The sequence below is a fragment of the Dromaius novaehollandiae genome, chromosome 4 (genome assembly GCF_036370855.1).
Source record: "Dromaius novaehollandiae isolate bDroNov1 chromosome 4, bDroNov1.hap1, whole genome shotgun sequence".
Classification (NCBI taxonomy): Eukaryota; Metazoa; Chordata; class Aves; order Casuariiformes; family Dromaiidae; genus Dromaius; species Dromaius novaehollandiae.
Window position 1 is genome coordinate 35074218 of NC_088101.1, and position 21634 is coordinate 35095851.

Genomic DNA, 21634 nt, shown 5'->3' on the forward strand with positions numbered 1-21634 from the left:
ATTCACCTGGAACAGATGTCAGGTTTTAGTTTACTGAATACCTTTGGAACCTTTTTTAATGACCAACTTCACATTTGACACCTTCTGATTTTCACGTACCAAGGAATATTGAAGTGACAGGTTACATGCTGCTATTAGTAGATATTTCATCCTTGAGTTCTCAGAATTCTTGGGTGAATCCTTCAGATTCTGGAGATTTGTCTGTATTCATCTATCTTTTGTATCATTACCTCTTCCACAGATACTTCAGTTTCAGTGAAATTGTCTGCCAAGTTCCCTGAATGACACAAAAGTGCTCTGGCAGGAGAACTTCTCCAATTTCTTCTACAATGAACAAAGATGCAAACAGTTCAGTTTCTCTACAGTAACTCTGTCCTCCTTGAGAGTTCATTTTATATCCCTATCACATTCAGATTCACTGACATTTCTTTTTCCCCCTAATGTGCTGGAGGAAGGACAACAAACTATTTTTGATTCTCTTAGCTAGTTAGCCCTTGAACTCTTCTTTGATCTGCCTAATATTTTTAATAGTCAAACTGCCAGTGCTTATCATCCTTTCAATTTTCTTTATTTGGATGCCTCTTTAGCTTTTAGAAGGACATCTTCTTCTTTCCAATAACCTCTCTTTGCTTTGCTGTTTGGCCATGACCACTTCTGTTTACTCTCTTTCAAGCATGGCCAGTAAGTGGTATACATTGGCATTGTGCTTTCTGTTTGATATCCTGTAGTCTCCACATGTCCTCTTAAAGGATTTAATTGTCTCAGATGCCACTTTTTGCTTATTCTTTACAAGTTACCTCATTTTTGCATAGTTCCCTATTTTGATACGAGCACAATGGTGACGGATATTTTGGCCTGTACTGCTCCCCAAAGATACCGAATCCAAGTGTGTTATGGTCATTTATAAAAAGCAGTCTTAGTGTTCACCAAGATAAATACACAAACACATATGTATATATGTATATGCAATATATATATACACACACACACATATATATATGTAATGTTCTATATAATTTCACAAATTACAATGTAGGGCAAATGTGGCTGGTAAATCTGGAAGCAATTGTGCAAGGACTTCTGGCTGTTCCTGGACCTAACCAGGTATGAGTGCTGAACACAATGGCTTCATTTGAATTTGATCTTTTTTCTGAGTTTGCCTGAAACCTACACTGATAATAATTAGCATTTATTGCATGTAGCTCTCAAACCCCTCTAAGCATTATTATCCCTCTTTGCAGAGTGATGGTGAGCTACAGAAACCGAAGTAACAAAGACGAGACATAGCTATGATTCTTCCTTTCACTCTGCTACCTATATTGGCAGCTCCTCTACTCAGCAGGATAGCAGACTATGGAGGGTACTGTTTTCAAGTCAGGCTATTGTAACTGTAGTTAATCTTATGATAGTAAGCATGCCCAGATGAGGTGTTTTCATCATTATTTTCAGTCCCTCTTTTGCGTGCATATAACAAATATTTGTGTTGTAGCATTATAATGCAGCCTGCTTTTTATGGAACTAGAGATTTTAAGGTAATTTGCTCAGTTTCTTCAGCTTGTTTTACATTTCTTAGCTCAGCACGGCATCCTCACTGAATAAGGTGATACAGAAACAAAGCTGGATGTTCCCATGATTTGTGCGATACATATCCTGGAGAAATCTAGCAATACAGAGCAAAAATACTAAAGCATCATCTTTGCATGAATGCACAATCTATAAATAATACCCCCTAAAAACAGGAAACAAAATACAGTATTTTAACTTTTCCATGATGTAACATGTAAACCTGTGTATATAGATTTTTTGGCCTTTTCTTTGTCCTATAAGATGTAGAGTAATTCCTTTCCCACTTCACCTATGCTTTCTGATTCCCATTTCTTCTATTAATCTGTTACCCAGCCAGAACTTACTAAAAATGTGTCTTAGTTTAGCATGTCTCCTTCACAGGGAGATAACCTGTTATCATGATCCTTTTGCTCATTGCCCTATACTAATCTAGGGTCTCCACCATTTTTTCGCAGTAACTTGTATATTGGCATTTTAAGTTCTAGGTCAGTGTAATGACCACAGTTTTATTTTTTGGGTAGAGTTACTTGCTTCACTGGCCAAGCAATTTGTCTTGTCAAGACCTGCTAATGGTACAGTCTGGAGGGTAGTATCTTTCCATTACAGGTTTTGGAGGGTTTTGTGTTTTGTTTTTTTTTTTTTTTTGATCCACACGTCCTTTTCAGAAAAGGAAACATGCCGCCTCAGCTAGCACAGCATCAGAGGCTTGATGCTCTTTTCTCTAAATTGATGGGTATTGGCTATTGTTAATTATCAGTTAAAGCAGGGTCACAGACCTTACTCTCAGAAGAAAAAGTTCAATTCTACACTACCCAGTGCGTCTTATTTATCAGATCTTCCCGTACTTTCACACACTAACTACAGTTTTATCTAGTAATGCTTTGATACTAAGTCAGGCTCCCTGATGTACATCATCTGAAGCCTAAATGTCCAAAAACTACTCCCTTTAACTCTATCTTATGTGTTTTGCCCCAAATTTATCTATACACATTACCAGTTGCAACAAAAGGGTTTCTTTGGTGGGATTTCTTTGGTGTTTAAAGCCATGCTCTACTTCAGCTTTTATACAGGTGTTACAACATTTTGTTCCTGTACAGATTATGTACCTTTATGTGCAGAAGGGTGTCATACGATCCATGAAAATTAATCAAGTTGAATATCAGATCTACAAAAGCATCTAACCTTGTGCAGCCAGGAAAAAGACAAGAAGAGACAAGGATAAAAAGGCAAAAGAGAAAAGGAGAGAGCATCATTCCATAAATAGCAAAGATACTGAATTGGCAAAGTTAATTATTCCCTAGGAGTCTACAGCATTTTGTTACTAAATGAACAGTTCATTAGAATGTATATTAGCTATATAGATTTATTTATTCTTTCACAGTCCTCTGATATCATTTTATAACAGTGACATTAAGAATGCAAAAACTGGATACACTGTTTCCCATTTTTCTGTCTTGTGACTCAGAAAGAGGACTGTCATCTCCCCCACATTGCCTGGTACAGTAACTTAATTGGAAATTCATCTCCAAGACTCAGTAACAAAAGAAGTTTGGTATTCTACCAATATTTAAAATTCCCTTACAGTCATTGCTAATTTACCAATTCTTAGCTCTGCTGAGTCAGCAGCACTGAAAGCAATGTCTCCCCTTAATCACTGAGAGAAAGCAGTGCCTCCGCAAGGGCAGATTCCACAAAGAACAGGATTAGGGTAGACTGACAGCAGCTGTATCAACTCCTATACAATCGTTTTAAAATTATCTAAAATCACTAACCTTTCACTTCTGGAGCACAAGGTTCAATTCTGTGTTTAGTCATGCATGAAAATGAGTTCAGCAATCTTGTTTTAGCCTCCATGGAATCATTCATGTAATTTGCCATGATTGGCAGATTTTGCTGTGGAGAAAGAGTGGATATGAATTAGAGAATAAAAGTGAGTTTTAGACAGGTGGAAAAATCAAACATCAATAAATCTGAATGTCAGAATCACGGAAAGTAAATTCAGATTGGAAAGTCTGGACTTTTGTACAACCCCCACACAGACGGAATCAAAACTGGAACAGAAGACAGGAACTACTATAAGCACCAAGTAGGTAAGCATGGCACCAGCAGAGCATCTCTGAAACAGTACTGCGTGTGGTGGTCAAGCACTGGACCACTCCTGAACTCTGCCTCTCAAGATGCATGGTGTCTTCTAACTCACAGGATGTGCTCTCAATACTGCTCACTTGACTACAGCAGACAGCTCAGCATCCCAAATGTGCCCAACATTTTGGGAGGGCCAGCAGTCACCTGTTGCCCTGAATTCTGGGGTGCTGCTCGGAATCAGAGTTAACTGTCTATTTCTGAACAGTGAGAAAGACTCCAGTTCATGTGCCATGAGTCCCTCTTCTCTATGAAGCAGCAGTTCCTGAACAGTGAGGAAATGTAAATACGTTATAATACACATACTATAAATACACATGGAAGAGAAAAAAAAACAGAAAAATCAGTGGAAAAGGATAAAAATGAGAGTGAGAGAAAAGTAAAGAATGGCAGCCCCTCATCTGTCATAATTTGTTTCTCACTTGCTTTCAGTGACTACTCTTAGATCCAAACCTGAGCCTCTCATGAACTGAGTCCAGCTGAAATGCACTGAACTTCCTCAGTAAGGACAGCAGATCATCTTTTAGCTCAGGCTGTACATTTCTTTATTTGCTCTGCCATTACCCTTTTCACCTTCTATATCATTTTTTTTTCCTTTGACAAATTCTAAACTTTGCATAGTTCAAGAATTTTTTGAAAGTAACCATACAATGATGCACTGTCATTTCAACTTATAAACAGAACAGAAAAAGATGGTATTTTTTCTCTCTTGTGATGCAAATAAAGACACATGTCTGATGAAGATGCTTCTCATATTGTACACGTTTTCAAGGAGAAACCATGTCTTTATAGATGTTTGCACAGCATCTATCACAAAGGTATATGGATCCTGACTGGAGCTCTGTGGCATTACTGTAATACAAATACTGTAAAATTTACTTATACCTGTCACTCACTGCTCTGTCTAGAATGAAGAGCCAAAGTGAAGAAAAAGAGAGAAACACAGGAGGTTGGTTGTTTTAATATAAATATTAACTGCAGCCTTATCTATAAGATACAAGATTTAACTGGATTACTTCAATAAAAGCAAGAGCAGCATGTGTATAGGAGGCATTAAAAAAGGGGGTGTCTAAAAGAGCCATCACCTCTGCATCTCCTCAGATTATACTTTGCTTTCCACAGTCGTCATGTTATGCGGGAAATCTTGCAAATCAGACTCTAGCAAAGGTAACCATCTTTGTTACTCAGCAAGGAAACTGCTTCTGTTTCCACCTAAATCAGTGGCAAAACCTTACATGAAATCCAGTCAGATTCACAGCCTAAATCAACATGTTGTACACTAAATTTAATGTGCAACTTTCTACCTTGCATTAACAGTACTCTGTATTTAAATCTGTAATAAAGATATCCTGAGCTGTGATTTGTATTCAGCTGCATACATTTTTTAATTACTCTTTTCCCTTCTCTGACATGTGTCTTCTACATGCAAGCCTAATAACAGTTGGGCTGGTGTTACTATATTTCTCCTCTCTGGGTTCTTGGTAAACACATTCTGCTTATGGAGAAAGAAAGGCAACACCATGGCACACTACCACCATGAGTGAATTGCCCTGTTGTACCCCTACTATGTGGTAAATAAAGACAGTCTTTTAGCCTACATCTCATTTTTCCCCATACTACTTCTAAAACTGTCATTTATCAACAAAGAGCAAAGCAAAACAACAAAGCAAAAGAATGACAGCAAAACCTAATTTTACTATCCTTTGGCTAAGTCTACAAGGCACATTAGAACCTAATCCACCACAGTCTTATTTAAAATGGGTGGCTGAAAGGTGCCATAGGATTTATAAAAAGAAAACAGATTGTCTCAGAGGCTGATGCCAAATAACTCATCGCCTGAGTTATCACTCTTCAATCAAAAAGTATATGAAGAAACTACATAAGTCATTTAGACAGCAATCACCAGGGAGTTATGCTGGCCTCTCATGTCGGTGATGAAACAGCCAAATTCCCTGACAGTGGTGAGTTATTCCTTTTATCACTGGCAGGGCTGCCAAATGGATCATCAAGGCCACAGGCATGGAAAACATGAGGATCCTCCAAATTCAAGTGACAAAAATACAATGTGTTTTATTACCTTATTTTAATGTTTATAATTTAAGTCTTAAAATTAAATTGCAACAATGTTGAACATAGCTAGGGAACAAGGCAATTAATTTAAATTCAGTATCTAATTTCTGTAAGTAGGCTTCCTTCCAGATTGTGGACTTGGGGCTTTTGCCCCCACCTCCCGCTGCCCTCCACCTCTCTCATAACTAAACACATACTTTGCAGCCCTGACAAATCCAGTATAAAATATTGGGTGTTTTATTATAATTTATAATTCAATCATTTTGGAGGTGGATTAACTTCTTTCTCCAGCTACAGTAACGACTTAGTATAGGAAATTGATAATTTTTTCGTTACACTTCCATATTGCTAGAGAGAGGTTATATACTATAAGCAAGAGCATAGGTCTTTAGAAACATATCTTTGCCTAGCCTGATTCCCTTTAAAAATCTTAAATAAGAATATACTAATTCTCTTCAATAGTTTTCAATAATTACTTTAAAAACCTAGAATGTACTGAGAGAAAGCAAAGTTTGTGGGCCTAATTTCAATTTGAGCAGAATTTCAGTTAATAATGTTGCACACATAAACCCTCTCTTAAAAGTCCATAACGTTAAACTGAAGACAGGATTGCTAAAGAACTTAGTTATTTTTTCTCCCTATTAAAATAGCATTACAGACTTTCAACAGATGTCTTTAATAGACATTGTTATTGAAAAGAGACTATTACATAAAATAAATTCAGACCATTCCTCCAGTATTGCTACTCCCCACCATTAAGAGCAAAGTTTCTCTTGTATCTTTAAATTATTATACTTATCCCTAATGCAAACAAACAAAACCTCATCTCTGGACATTATAAACCTCTGTCAGAATCCACACTATTGCTGTAGCTAAAGATCTGTTACTGCTTCCATTTACAATAAACTCCTATTTTGATAGTTTTAAAAGCTGGTCTTAAAAATGTGTTCTAGTAGGAAAGTTTCAGCTCATGAGCATTTTTTTTTCTAAAAGCTGGGAAAAAAATCCATCTGCTTTTTAAACTCTTGGGTGCCAAAGAGGTTTCGTAGTTTCGAGAATTTTTTTGAGCTTTCATATTAAAAATAATGCAAGTTTTGAGTTAAATTTTTGCAGCCTGTCAGTTAGTATATATGTACCTTTGCTTTTTACTGTTTGAGAAGCATTATTAAAAATAATCATTTTTCATGCCCTGCCCCCCCCCCCCCAAAAGGTGATGTCTCTGGGCCAAACTGTCAACAATACTATAGACCTGAGCTAAGTACCTACAGCCAACTTACTTACCTTCTGTAAAATAAATCTGCTGAATTTCAAAGGGGGCTTTGAAAGCCTTCGTTGCTCTGATTTTAAGATACAGTACTTTATCTCCAACAATTAGACTATTTATTCAGCTAAGTAAACACAGATTTATGAGCTACAGGTCTCCACTCTTTCTATATATAAACTGGGAGATGTTGAAGGACTCCTGACTTCCCAGGTCTGACCATGTGTCTTGCCAAATCTTGACTCCACGTTGATGCCAACTTTCTTGCCCTACACCCTGGTTTCCACAGAAACCTGATGCATGGTCCCATAGGAACAGGACCAATTTCTTGGTCTAGATGACTGGGAGGCAAGATCTGGGACAACCTTATAAAATGCCTACATTGGCACAGTGGGCTTTGGAACCGGGCTTCTCTGAAGTAATTCTACTGAAAGCACTGATGTTATTCCAGATTTAAACTGAGTAAGTTAAAGCAGATTTTGGTTCATCAGCAGTACCTAATTCTTATTCTCACATATTTATTGTGTGAGAGAGAAAAAAGAAAAATGAAACCTAATAGTTAGATGCTACTTTGGCTCGATCCCACCTCTCTATCATAGACCCCGAAATGCTCAGCTCATGACTCTATATTTGTCTCAACAGGAATGCTGTAAGACTAAATGCATGAAACAGTAGGAGGCATGCAGTCACTCTGAACTAAAAGTATCACTGAGGCATAGGTTTGTTTACTTCATTGATGATGGAATACGAAAAGATGTCCAAAAACAACACAAAAAATGTTCAGTACTTTGCCTTAAAGATCTGAAGACACTTTCACTAGCTTTGAAGAGCATCAGGACTCTATGAATCTATCCCAAGTGCTGTGTGAATTACTCATGCAGTACAAGAGCTATAAAAGGCTGGTCACTATCTGTTTGTTGTACAAATCTTTACAAGAGATGTTCACAATACCTTTATTGACATAACACTTTTTCCAGCAATGGACCCTTTTATAGCCATGGAAAAGAATGGTTTAAGGCAATCATTAATGGTTATAGGATGAAACTGGATCAGTTAACCTCTCAAGGTTGTAACTACACTACAGTGACTGTTTTTTGTCAAGCTCCTAGAATATCAAGCTTCAGAAGAATATTCTTTTTACAGTAATCATGTTACAGTTTCAAGCCCTTTAAAAACTGGCAAGAAATGTTAAAGTTGCTTTCACAACTTTCTTTACTCTTATAATTCTGTTTGGGGAAAATACAAGTAAGAATTTATAAGTAAATTCTGGGATAAAAAAGCAAAGCTACCCAAAAGCAATGATTGTCATTGAGGCATGCTCTAATTCATATTACTCTCTGAGAGAGCCAGATGTTGTTGAAGAAAGAAACTTCATCTTTTACACAGGAAAGCATATCTGAGAAGCCTGTCCAAACCATCAAGTCACTGATAATTTGCTCATTCGAGATATCACTGTGAGGTGGAGACAAAAAAGGCAAAAGACATTCAAAATAGTCCTTGAATTGATTAAAGTAATTAATGAAAGAAACTATTGCTTTGCCATAGATCCTGGCATTTAGGCACCTCTGTCTCCTGACTAGATTGGAATTGCTAGTTTGGGCTCATAGTCATCCCCAGTAATTTAGGCAAGAAGTTACAAAACTCAGTTATCAGCAGCAAAGGCAAGCCAATATCCTACTCTAGAATTACCTAGCTCATTCCAGCCCAGATTCAGACACCATTGCCCTTGCCTCTAACTTCTGATCTCACTCCAAGACATCCCTTCCTTGCCACGGCTCAGCCAAGCTTGAAATCTGCTTTCACTTCTTACCTGGATCAGCCTTTCTCTCCACTTCAATGCAAGCTCTACACTGTATTCCTCCGTCTTGCTTTTTTTGTGCCTGTACTACCTCAAAAGCACATTACGCACAGTGAGTTGAGACAGAAACACTCCCCCCCCCCAACACACACCAGGACTCCATCAACCTATTTCTCCTCTCCATCTCCCTCTTTTTCTCTTCAAGACACTTTCCAAGTTGCTTGGGCAAGAATGCATGGATGTGCTGTCCTTCCCCCTACCTGCAGAAACATCTGATAATTGGGGAAGGTAACTTAGAGTCTACTATTGCTTGTTAAACTGATATCCAGAAAACAGATCATTAAGTAATAGCCCTAGCCCAGATCACAAGTATGAATAGGAAAGTTATCTGGCAACTACTTATAAGGAAATGGAGGTTTTTCTTTTTTTTTTTTTTTTTTTTGGTAGTAAGTCTTTCACTGTGAGAGTGGTTTAAACACTGGAACCGGTTAGAGGCTGTGGAGCTCCCATCTTTGGAAATACCCAAAACCTGACTGGACATGGTCCTGGGCAACCCACTCTAGCTGACCCTGTTGAGCAGGGGGGTTGGACTAGATGATATCCAGAGGTGCTTTCCAACCCCAGCTATTCTGTGGTGTGCCCGCTGTTATAGAACACAACCTGTGTAATACTATGTTACTGCATTTACTTAAAACATTATGAACCAATCAATACAAGTCACCTCTCCCCTCAACCCTTTGTATGGAATGACTGTATAAAATTGTCTCCACAGCAACATGTGGCTGCTCTCACTTCTACCAGCTCAGGTTGGTCCTCTAGGAACTTTTGGGACCATCAAAGAACACTAAACCCTCACCTGTCTTGTCTCCAGCAGGCTTTCCGCACTGCTGCACATTGGGAAGACTACACACAAGCTGATTTTTGCAAAATTTTCTGTGTTGTTTCTTTCTAACAACTTGTTGAATTATCTGCTCTTTTTGCAACACCTGGACAACATTAACAGAGGAAACTGGTACAGGAAAATCAATGCCATTTACTGTACAAAACAACAGTGATGGACATGTAGCATTTGCAAGCAGTACATTCATGGGCATCACTAGCTGTCATTGCAGTCCTGCCTTGTGATCCCCAGAATGAATTAGTTTTGCTCTTCTGATACCTTGTCCCCAAATCTGGAGAATAATTTCTAATTTCCACGTGAAAATATAATTCATGTATTCTTGCAGGGACCAAAGTTAAACTTGTGCAGGTGCACATACACTAGGGAATAATGCGTGCAGAATGCAAGTCTGTCCTCAGATAAACTCTATGTCACAATCCTGAGATGGGACTGCAGATTACTCAGCCTAATGTTCCCTACCAGTAGTAAAGCCGCCATAATAACATTAAGTTATCCCTGACACTCAAGCCAGTTGCAGCTGCCTATCTACATGTAGTATCTACATAGCACTCTAGGATGTGCAGTACGAGAAACAGCACAAACTCATCACAGAAACTGACTGATAGAACTGCTGATGTGATTAGACAGCACCTGAATTAAGCAGATACCTCACGACATAAGACAATTCAGCCGGATGGCCCCAAGACAGGTCTACGTCTGAGAAACTGAGTAAAAGATTATTGGTCTGAGTCACAGTCCTGATATATCCTCAGATGTATATCTGCGCAGCAGACAATCTTGTCTACCTTTACATCTTTTCTCTACTATGCATCTTGCTTAATCTGCTGCAGATATAAATCACGGTTGCCTAAAGGGGCCAAAATCTAGAAGGATGCAACCACAGGCCAGGGAGTTGATGACTGATTCTGACATCTGAGAATAGCTCTGAGTAAGCTGCTGCTTTTCTATCAAGAGCGGGATCAGTTTTTTCCCCTCTAGGTATACACTTTTCATAGCAACACACTCTGCTGCTATTTAGGATTCACTGACCACTTTCATTACAAACGTTCTTTTCCTGAGATTTATAACCAGAGCTTTTGTTACAAAGTCCAACGCCAGACAAAACGTGCCTCTTTTTCGGTTTCAAAACCAGGACTATAGCCAGCCTCACAGAAATGTTGGTAATTCTTTTGGCGAGCTTGAGACAATTACTAGGTGATGTCAGAACAAAGCTTAAGGTCAAGAGTCAGGAAAACCTCTTTGAGTCCAGATGAATTTGGTTGTTTAAAAAATTAAAAATAAGGAACCCTCTGCATTCAAAGCAAAATCAGCATTGAGTGGAGGGCTGAATCCAAAGACTGAAAGCAAAGAAAATGTTTGTGAGAACCCCAGCGAGAATCAAAATAGCTGCATTTTGCACAGCTCTATTTATAACTCTATAATTTTAAATGGTAAGACCAAAAATAGTCATTGCAATATGTCAGCTCAATATAATTTTTCTTTCCAAGAGATGTAAATCAGTCTAAACTTCTTTTTTGGTACAGAGTAGTAAAATAAATAATAAACAGTTTTCCAGATAGTTTTAGAGGCTTTTTTGTTATTAAAGTTTTAGTCCTTTGTGGCAAGAGTTCCTGGCATCTGAATGTGGCCTTTCCCTCATCTGACTTCATTTAGGGCATACATCTATCAAGGGACTTTCACAAACATGTAATGACTCAACAAGGCAGCTAGTTCAAGTGGGGGATAATTAAGCTTTCACCCTCCCCTTCATTCTGTGCCACTGTTTTTACTCCCTCCATCTCCATTGTACCCTTAAAAGCAGTAGATCCGCAGCCAAGCTTTGCACACTCCCCACAGCCAGCAACTTCCTCTGAAGCTGCAGTGCATAATTACAACCAGCTGCTCAGGGCTGCTCAGAGCAGTACAAGCAGCACCCTCCTGCCCAGACAGCAACCCCCAGGCTTTGCTGTGGTAGACACCCTGAAGGAGGCTCCCACACCCTTGCAGCCAAAGTTACGAGGGCGCAACACTCCCCTCCCTTTCCTGTAACAACAGAGGTGCTAAAAGGACAGGATACTTTGGCCTCCCTCCCCCTGCTCTCTTTCCCCTAAGTCCATTTGTTGAAAGGGAAGAAAGCCTCTTTCCACAGCCCCTGCTGCTACTCTGGCTGACCCACTGTTGTGCTGCGCAGAGGCTGCCGGCACTCCCGCTGCTCTTTCTCCCTGGCGGAGCGCAGGCCCTGCGTGCGCCGGAGCAGCCTGCGTTAGAGCTGCGTTCAGTAATAGCAACAGCAGCCAGAGATCAAGACTTCTTGGATGGCTCTCAGTAGCTCCTGTGAGTTTCATCTGCAGTGCAGGGTTTTATCTTTTAAAACACAGAATCCTTGCTGCCAATCTTCAAAGTTCATGGTTAACCTAAAGGGTATCTGAGGGGTTTGAGACTCACAGACATACACGTACACACACGCAGTGCAAATCACCAAACCTTTTTTTGCATTTATGTAGCACCCAGATCACAAAACTTACGCATTAATGACCTGTCTCTTACCACCAAAATGAAACATCGAAATTAATTTAATATCCTTAATTTATATCCAAAGAAAGCAATACCAGATGCTTTGAACAATTTGCTCAAAAACTAGAAAAATCCATAACAGCGCTGGCAACAACAAAACTTCTATTTTCACATTTACATCATGTTAGGGTTAAACACCAATAGCTTTCAGTCAGTAAAATTGTATTATATAGGGAACTGTAGGCTCAATCGCTATAGATCTGGGGATGCAGCTCATCTGAAAGAATCATATGCCAAATGAAATCAGCCTGGGTTCTGTTTTACAGGACACCAAGCTTCGCAGGAGTAGGGGAGGGAGCTGTCATGTCCCCAGGACTATCAACTGATGCTTCACAACCAGTAATTTCTGCAGAATATAAAGGGCCTCATAAATCATGATTTACATGATCAGGGCGCTTAGGGCATCAATATTGGCTACATCCATGTGTGATGGCTAACAACAGCAAATGAATGTATAGAAGTACCCAGGTGATGCAGGAGCACAACACATTATCAGAATGGATTTAGCACTTTGGGAAGACAAAAATTAGACAGAACTGTTCTGGGTTTATCTGTGGGGGTTTTGGGGGTGGGGGGGGAGGGAGGGAGAAGCAAAGGTCAGAACAGCAAGTAAAATCCTCATTCCAAAGTCATGGTGGTAATTTGTTCTATAATAAAGTTCCCTAGCAGTACGGGAATCCTGTCACATTCCCTGTTTGCACTTTTCCCCTGGGGGTGTAAGCATACCTCAAGCACTCCAGCTTTCATGCTATATTTTTCTTTCTTTGCACCAATCTCACCTACGCAGTGCACACATCAGTCTTTCCCTGCCTTTTCTTGCATCACCAGGCAAGGCATTAACAGCTGTGCATCCTCCCCACTCCTCAGACCATAGCTTTGCGTGATGTTGGCTTTGGCAGTGAAATAGGATAGTTGCCCTCTGTTGTTTGTCCTGCCCTTGCATTTATGGTCATAAAACTGTTGGTCTGGAGGAATGGATTTAAAAAAGTGCATTTAACCCAGTTCATTTCACTGATCCTGTTCCAGGGAAGCAAAGGGTGGTAAACTGGGGTAAAAAGAGGGATGAATGAGCAGAAATGAGCAGCTGGATGGAGAGGAGAGTGGTAAACATCAAACCATCTTTGCTACTGGAGAACGTAGAAGGAATGGTGCTCTCAGGTAGCTCAGTTTTTTGAAATCAACTTTTCTCTTTGAATGCTTCTCTTAGTTACACATACTCTGCTTTGCATGACTTCAATGCAACAACCAGTACACGTGGAGTTGTGTCTCATAGGCCTAAACAGAGCATTGACTCGAGGAGTCTTTTACCAAACACAGCTCATGCTCTAGAAGTCCTACCAAGTGTTACACCACTGTAAAAGGAGATCCAGGTGGTTGCCTGGAGTACAACAGAGATGTTCTGAGGGGAGGCCAGCAGCATTGCTCAGGCTCCAACGGTGTGAGTTCCCCTTGTTGTCAGCGATAACAACTGTTTTCTAGAACGCTGTAACGCAGTCCAAGACCCAGTCAAGAAATGTTTGGTCAGAAACTGCTGCAATTTTTCAGCAGTGGAAGCCAGTCATTTTTCAGCCAAGGAGACAAAACTTTTCACACCAAATGTGAGAAGTACAAGATTTGGGGGCAAAAGAGCGATGAATGCCCTGTCTGAGGAGAAATTTGGTAATAGCTGTAGGAGCGAATTGGGGTGAACCCACAAGCAGACCTTTCCAAATAAAAACAAACGAGATTTGAAGGAAAAGCAGAGGGACAGAGGGCAAAGATCTGTTATCAGTGCCCCATATTCCCTCTCCTTTTTTACTGAGCAGTGGGCAGTTAAGACCTAAGGCTCTAGCTCTCTGTGCCTGAGCTTCAGGGTAAAGATCAACAGCAAAAGGCTCAGAGAGCCCAGGAATGAGAACAAGCTGATGACGAAGACAGTCTTATCGCTTCAGAAACACCAGGATGGGAATCCCCATGTGACAGGTCTGCCCCCTGGAAGCAGAACTTTGCAGTACTAAAAATAAGGATGTTTTTCTTCAGAAGGAATTCAGTCAATCTAGGAAACTCAGTGTCCAGATACATCCTGCACTCCATGATTTCAGGCCACTACTTAGGAGTTATATGGGAGATAAACATCCAAGGTCTAGCTTAAGCTCACCTTTTGGCTAAGAAAGTTAAAAGATTAAAACTGACATGCCTTTCTGGGGACATAAAATTTAACTGTGGAGGTACTCAGCATGCCTGTTTGTCCCATCGAAAGACAACCACAGATCAAATCCAGACAGCTGAGAAAGAGACCTGGTCAGGGAGATGGAAGGCAGAAGCAGCAGAACATTACTTATCAATGGCCAGCATGCAACTTAGGACAGAGACCCTCAGGTCTCATTGAAGAAAAAGTACAAAACAACTGCACTAAAAAGACTAAAAAAGGTGTGTGTGCATGTGTGTAAGAAACAGCACACTGAAAAAGAGAGGAAAAATAATGAAGAAAAATGGGCTCTGAAAGCCCCTGCAGTCCAGATCAGACTACAGAAATTCCACTTTAAACGAAGGCAACCGGGGGAGGAGAGGAGAGCAGAGGAGTGAGAAGTGCATACCACAGCACAGCACAAAGATAGGCAGGGCACACATACATTGTATAGCAGTGGGAAAAAAATCTTCAAACCCAAGTGCTTGAGGCACCTGTGTACACAAAGATGACCTAGTTGGATAAGCACTGGAAGAAGACATGCTCTGCCCAGCACAAGAGCCTAATGCACGACTGCTGTAAAGGTTGCTGTAATTTACAGAAATCACAGGAGTGCTAAAGGGAAAAAAAGCAGGCACTAATGAGGTCACTTCAGCAGCATTTTGCACTCATTGTGCACTGGTGTCAATGATGAGTAAGCAAAATAGTAAAGCAGCAAAACAGGCCATACAGGCATAAATGTAACAGAGCATGAGTGCCCACTTCTTTGTGCTGCCCTTTCGATTTCTGATACCTTGTGAAACTTAACTCCTCATTAGTGTTCTTTAAGATTAATTCTAATTTCCAGCTCTTTCACCTTCAAGGCTGGGCTCACACACCTCAAATAAAATTTTAATCCTGATTTTTCATTCTCAATGTTACCTTGAGCGTGAGCTCAGCTGACCTTCTCACACTGGGCAATCTGCAGCTCCCAGTGACTTAGCTATGCAATTTACTTTGTGAAAATTTTCAGGCTCCTCACTATGAACAAGCTTAACGTGAACCCAAATGTTTCTCACCCACCTAACAAAGCATGAACAAGGAGCATGCAAGCTCGGAGGATCTTCTCACCTAAAAGTCCATTCTATCATTCTGGCGGTACCAGATCAGTACTTTTTTCTACCAAATCACAGAAACGTTGAGGCTGGAAGGCACCTTTGGAGATCATTTTGTTCACCACCTCTGCTCACAAGCAAAGTCAGCTACAGCAGGCTGCCAAGGACCTTGTCCAGTCAGGTTCTGAACATCTCCAAGGGTGGAGACCCCACACCCTCCCTGAGCAACCTGTTCCAGTGTCCAATCACCCTCACAGTGAAAAAGCTTTTTCTTATATTTAAGTGGAATTTCTTGTATTTCAGTTGTGCCCATTGCCTCTTGTCTGACCACTGGACAACACTGAGAAGAGCGTGGCTCCATCTTCCTTGCACCACTTACATCAGATATTTAAATAGTTCATGCAGGGGAAATAACGGTGTAGAAGAGGTCTATGAATACAAACCTAGAACACAAAAGGTCTTCACTTCAGTCTTTCACACTTAAAAATATGTCCCATTCACATTTTGCTATCAATATAATTAAATAAAATTGAAAATTCATAATTTGGCCATTTCAGCCAGGATTCTGTTTTATGTTTTACTTGTAGATTCTCTATGTTCCTCTGCCTGCTCAAGAATCAACGGGATTATTTGATAGCAATTTTATTATGTTCTAGCTACAAATACAGTAACTCGGTTCCAATTAAAAACTTCTTTACATGTTTCATTGCAGTGCATGAAACAAGAGTCTCCAGTCCTGACTAAAGTCAAACTGCAAGACTATTAAGACCAAGAATCAGCGAGCAAACTATCTTTTGAGTGCTCGATGAGAGCAGCAAAATCCTTTAACCTTATTTTTTAAGTGTGATACAGCCTAAGAAGTTTCTCACTTTAAGCAAAGGAACAAAAAGGTAAATTTCTATCAAGATTTACACATGTATCAGCAAGTCTCTCCAGACAGTCTAGCAAAAATTGTCAAGTGTTTTCAGACTTCAGAAAAATAACAAGTATCTTATTTCAACAAATGTGGTTTGATCACTAAATACAATCCTCATGAAAGAGAGATGCAACAGCAGGTTTGGGGACTTTTACCCTTTCCTCCAGAAAGCCGCCAGTGAAAAGCTTTTGAAAACAGATGGGGTTTTAAAAGTAAAAACTTTGCAACTTTCCAGACTTCCCCCCTTCCCCCAACACCACCACCCCATCCCTCATATATATGTATCTTCTCTCCACACACGCTTCATTTCTGGAGAAAGCATCCCAAAAGTGATCATGACAGGGAGTTCTATTCGAAAACATACTTGCCACCCTCAGACGCCACAGAACCGCTTTCTGTACCTTCACAAAAAATGTTGTCTAGGCTACATTCCTCTGTTAGTTTTTGCTCTTCTTTACACAGCTATCACAGGTTTGACACAGCAAAGTAGGAAAGATTCTTTTTTTCATACTCATTTTGCATCATGAACTGTTATTAATTTAGTTATCCTGGAATGAGAATGTATTAGCATGATGCAGGAGCCAGTTTCTAGCTAAATCTGCAGGCCTGGTAATTAGAGATTATCTTTTATTTCAATCCGTACATCTTCGAAAGATAACCATAGTGCTCAACAACACCATTTTTACAATTTTCTTTCAGAGCAAAACTAAAATTTGAAGCACACAAATCACAAAACAGTCACTCTCATTAAAGTCACTCAAGGAAATGAACATAAGATGGGAATGCAAAGAGTATAGGAAAAACCATTATTAGCCTACAGGCCAAAGTAGAGGTGGGGTAAGACCATAAATACAGGGGCTAAACATGGATAGCTGTTCTGATGAAGGGACAAAGCATTAGGAAAGAAAATAGCTTATTAGGGATCCAATATCAAAGAGTGACTGGAATTATATAGAAAGGTTCAAGGTAATAAATCTTCAGCAGATGAAATGGAGTTAAAGGAGAAATTCAGGTCAAATATCAAGAAAAGATTTCTAATGGTGAAGTGCAGAAGGTTATAGAATATTTGCCTGAAGGAAGACGAGACACAAGGCTTATCCCTGGAGACTCTTAAAACTACACTGGAAAAAGCATTGAAGTATCTGGTACGCAACAACCCTATACTAGGAAGGAGAAGGGCTAGATGATCTAATTGGGCTTTTCCATCTCTACTTTCTGTGATTCAATGGTAATTCCACTGGCCAGTTCTAGTTTCAAATACACAAATCCAACATCAACAGCAAGCATCCCCTCTTGAATGCAAATGTCATAGAATAATTTACCTCTTCACCCCAGGACAGAATGTAAATGCTCTTCAGAAATCAAAACGGATCCCACGTTTTAAAATCTTTTCATTTGAGTATGTTTACATTAGAATGGGAAAAAAATACAACAAATGGGTGAACAGTAACTACCATCTGTGTATGTACTCCTAGCAGGCATCAGATGTGCTCAACCTGTGTACTCAGACTAAAACTTCCATATTTTGTATGGAAGTTCTACATATACTGTTTAATTGAGGTAGATTCTGTAGGTATTGTTATAATGCTGCTCAGCATGAGAAAAAGAGTGATAGAATGAGGTTCTGTGAACTTTCAAAGGCAGGTTAACATCTTTCTTTCTTTATTTTCTAGCAGAAGCTGAGGGAATAAAGAAAAAAGATAAAAAGTGGTAATATTCTACATGAAGTCCTCTGAAAACCGTACCATTTTCACTTAAAATAACCACTACCTGCTCTTGATCTCAGGTTTGGAAAGAAAGCTGCAGTTACCTGTCCTTCTGAAATCCACATACATGTTCTTCCTGTTCTATCACTCTTAGTCATACGGAGGCCAGCAATACCTGTGGACTTCATGCAATAGGTGAATTATGTGAATGCTAATAAAAGCAAGCAAGGATTGCAGGATCAGATGAAGAGGCATTCAGAAAAAACAGCCACAGAGTGTATCTGCAGTACCATTTTAATTCACATCGGGATTCTCCCGATCCTTTTCCCTTACCGTGCTCTAGTTCACATCATGGAGCAGTCTGAAGTGCATGAGCTGCATTACTTTTGACTGAAGCTAAACTGGAAGATGTTTTCCAACCACTAATGGGCAGTCAGTCCACTACCTCAGAGCTGGTTGAAAGCAAAGCATCCTGAAACATACAGAGCATGGTTCTCTGCTCCAACTGGATTCGCTCTACAGATCTGTTCCCACTGGGCAACACTGTGCTATTGCAGATGTAGCCATAACCCCACCAAGAGACTCCCGTAAGACACTGGTGATCTAACTAAAAGTCTGTTAGCTTAAAAAAACTAATGGAGAACCTAGACTAATACTGCATAAACTGCCGGCGTAGCCAGCTCGCCCGCTCCCCGCAGAAGGGCTCCCTGCGGCAGCAGCCCACTTTAACCGCCCTCTGCTGTGAGCTGCACTCGCTTTTCCCCCCAGCCAGCTGTAGTGCCACTCTAGGAAGTATTTACACCGCTCCCCAGGATCAAAGCACCATTTAAACGTATCGTGTGTCATTTACAAATAGACATAATACCTTGAAATACTTTAAAACCTAAAAATACAAGAGGGAATAAAACTTCAGAAAACACATGTATGCTCAGAACCACTCCTAAACTGAGGACTGGATTTCACAGGATCTGGAGTCCCTCCGTATGTTCGATTGCATTTCAGCACCAGAAACTGTCTAGACTAATTCATGGGGAGATAAAACTGTTTTATTGTTTAATTTAACAATCAGTTCCATCGGCCTATTGTTGTAGTGGATTTTTAAGAGAGAGGTGTCTGTAAAGATGTCTATGTTTCACCTCCCAGCTCTGAAAAATTATAAGCTTATACTTAAATCACTGAACTACAGTGCACTCACAGTTAGAGCTGTCACCTACCTACTATAAACTCAGGGTGGGAACTCACTTATCTTTCTATAGTAAGCTTTTGGGGTATGCTGGCATTGCATCAAAGGCATGATCCTCAGAGCAAGTAGCACACTAGCGACGTTAAGTGAAATTCTGTGTCAAAGATTAAATTTTCTCTGTAACGCAGCAGCAAGCCTGGAACCCAAGTGCCAAATCTGGACAATCACCACCTACAGTTTCCTGTAACTTCAACTTGCAAGACAACCAGAGGACCCAAAATATTAGCCTATATGAGTGCTTTAGGAGCTGCAAAATTTTGTTCACCGTCTCTCCCTTTCCTCCCCCCCGGGAACCCTGCCCCCAGCCGCAGCAAGCAGAAATCAGCCACGCTTTCCATCTCCGCTCCCCGCAGGCACTTCGGAGCAGCGCTCTTTCCACCGCGGCCCTGCTTCCCGGGCTCCGGCAACAGCTCGGGCCCCCGACGGCAGGGCTCAACCCCTTTCGCTCATAGCACCACGAGCTGTGTCCCTGCTCAGAGCTGCGGCGGCCGCCCGCGGCGGGAGGCCTGGCTCCGCCCGCCCGCCCGGAGCTGTCCCCGGCAGGCCACGGGAGGCGCGGCGGCTTTGTGCGGAGGGCTGGCCCGGCGCCAGGCCGCCGCCTCCTCCTTCCCATGCTGCTCTCGTCCCCCCGCCGCCGTCGGTGCCCAGCTGCCGCTCGGCGGCGGGGGGCCGCCTGCCCGCGCCGCTGCCTGCTGCAGCCCCGCCACCTAGGGGCCAGGCGGGGCACGGCGGGGCACGGAGGCGGGCGGGCGGGCGGGCGGGCGGGCGGCGCTCCCCGCGCACGGAGGCGGGCGGCGGGCGGGCACGGGCGGCGGCGCGCCGCCTCCTTCGCAAGGAGCCGTGGGGCAGCGCCCGGGGAGGGCAGAGCAACAGCGCCGTCGGCAGAGGAGGGGTCTGACAGCAACAGCTTTAGCAAACCTCTCCCCCTGAAGCTGGTTGTTGCAAGACTGAGAGCAAACGCTGCATATTTAAAAGAGGGCTAGCTATAATCTGGCTAAGACTGCATGTAGAAAAGCGTATTTTGAAGAGAACAAATGGAAAAAGAGGACATGTAAGAACGTGGTACGTGTTTACCAAGGCTAGATGCTACAGACTGACCTGAGCTTTTTCTTGCAGTCATGCCGGTCCAGAAAAGTACAAATCAAAAACACAGAGCTGCCAAACATGACTCGCACAATCACGGCACTCATCGCATGAAAGGACACTAAAATATATTAGCTTACAGAGCATAGCAAAAGAAAGGCTAAGAGAGGACAGCGCTGCTCTTTGGACAGGTATCAACACCAGAGAGAGAGGTTCTGCCATGAGAACAAATGAATACAGTTTAGACTGGACATTAGAGCAGAGATTTAACCACCTGAGGGCTGAGGTCCTGGAACAATCTTCCAGTCAATCAATAGAGCATAGGCAAAAAGCATAACTTATGTTTGAGGTTGATAAACTTATAAAATTAATTATTTTATGGTGTTGTCTGCAATAATAATGAACCAGATGGCCTGTCTCTCAGTTTTGTTATCTCCACCTATGCAACGCAGAAAGGACAAGATAACCCCGTTCTAAAAAAGCAAAACCAAAAATATCTGTTGAGTGCTCCTCACTGATGAACAGGCACAATGTAATAATAGGACAGGGAGAGCCCCTCATCTCACATGTGGCAAATGCAAGGTTGGCACACAGAGACCCAGGCCAGGGACAGCGTGGCAGGGTGGCCTTCCTGCAGCAAGAAGGGCCTCCAGCACGGCACAAGCAACGTGAATCAACAGTCCTGCAGGGACAGTCATTCTCTGGGGGGAAAAAGGCAAACGTTGTATTTGATGTATTACAGGAGAGCTGTCTGCATGACAACTAACCCTCCTGCTTTATTCAGTGCTAGTAAGGCCTTAGCCACGAGTGCAGTACCCATTTTTTGGCACCACACTTCAAGAATGGTACAGATCAGCTGGAGAAAGCAGTAGAGAACAGTGAGTGGTTGGAGGGTTAGGAAACAACCTACAATAAGCAACTACGGTTCTTATGGTGGTTCAGTCTAGAGAAGGGAAGACTGAAGGAGGGATAGGGTTACCCTTTTCAAAGGAAAGGGAGTAATTCATTCTCCATGCCCCTCGTGAACAAGTAATAGACTTAAAGTGCAGCAAACTTTTTTAATGATAAGGACAGTAAGGCACTGAAATAGATTGCCAGGAGATGGTGTGGTATTATTTGTCATAGGAGAGCAGG

The 21634-nt window shown here is 41.4% G+C and overlaps 1 protein-coding gene across 1 annotated transcript in view; it reads right to left on the reverse strand.

The window, feature by feature from the left end:
• MAML3 (mastermind like transcriptional coactivator 3) overlaps positions 1–21634 on the reverse strand; it is a 323572-nt gene that overhangs the window by 258305 nt on the left and 43633 nt on the right. The window contains exon 2 of the mRNA XM_064510728.1: positions 3339–3459. The gene's annotated coding sequence lies outside the window, so the exon portion shown is untranslated. The remainder of the gene's footprint in view (positions 1–3338; positions 3460–21634) is intronic.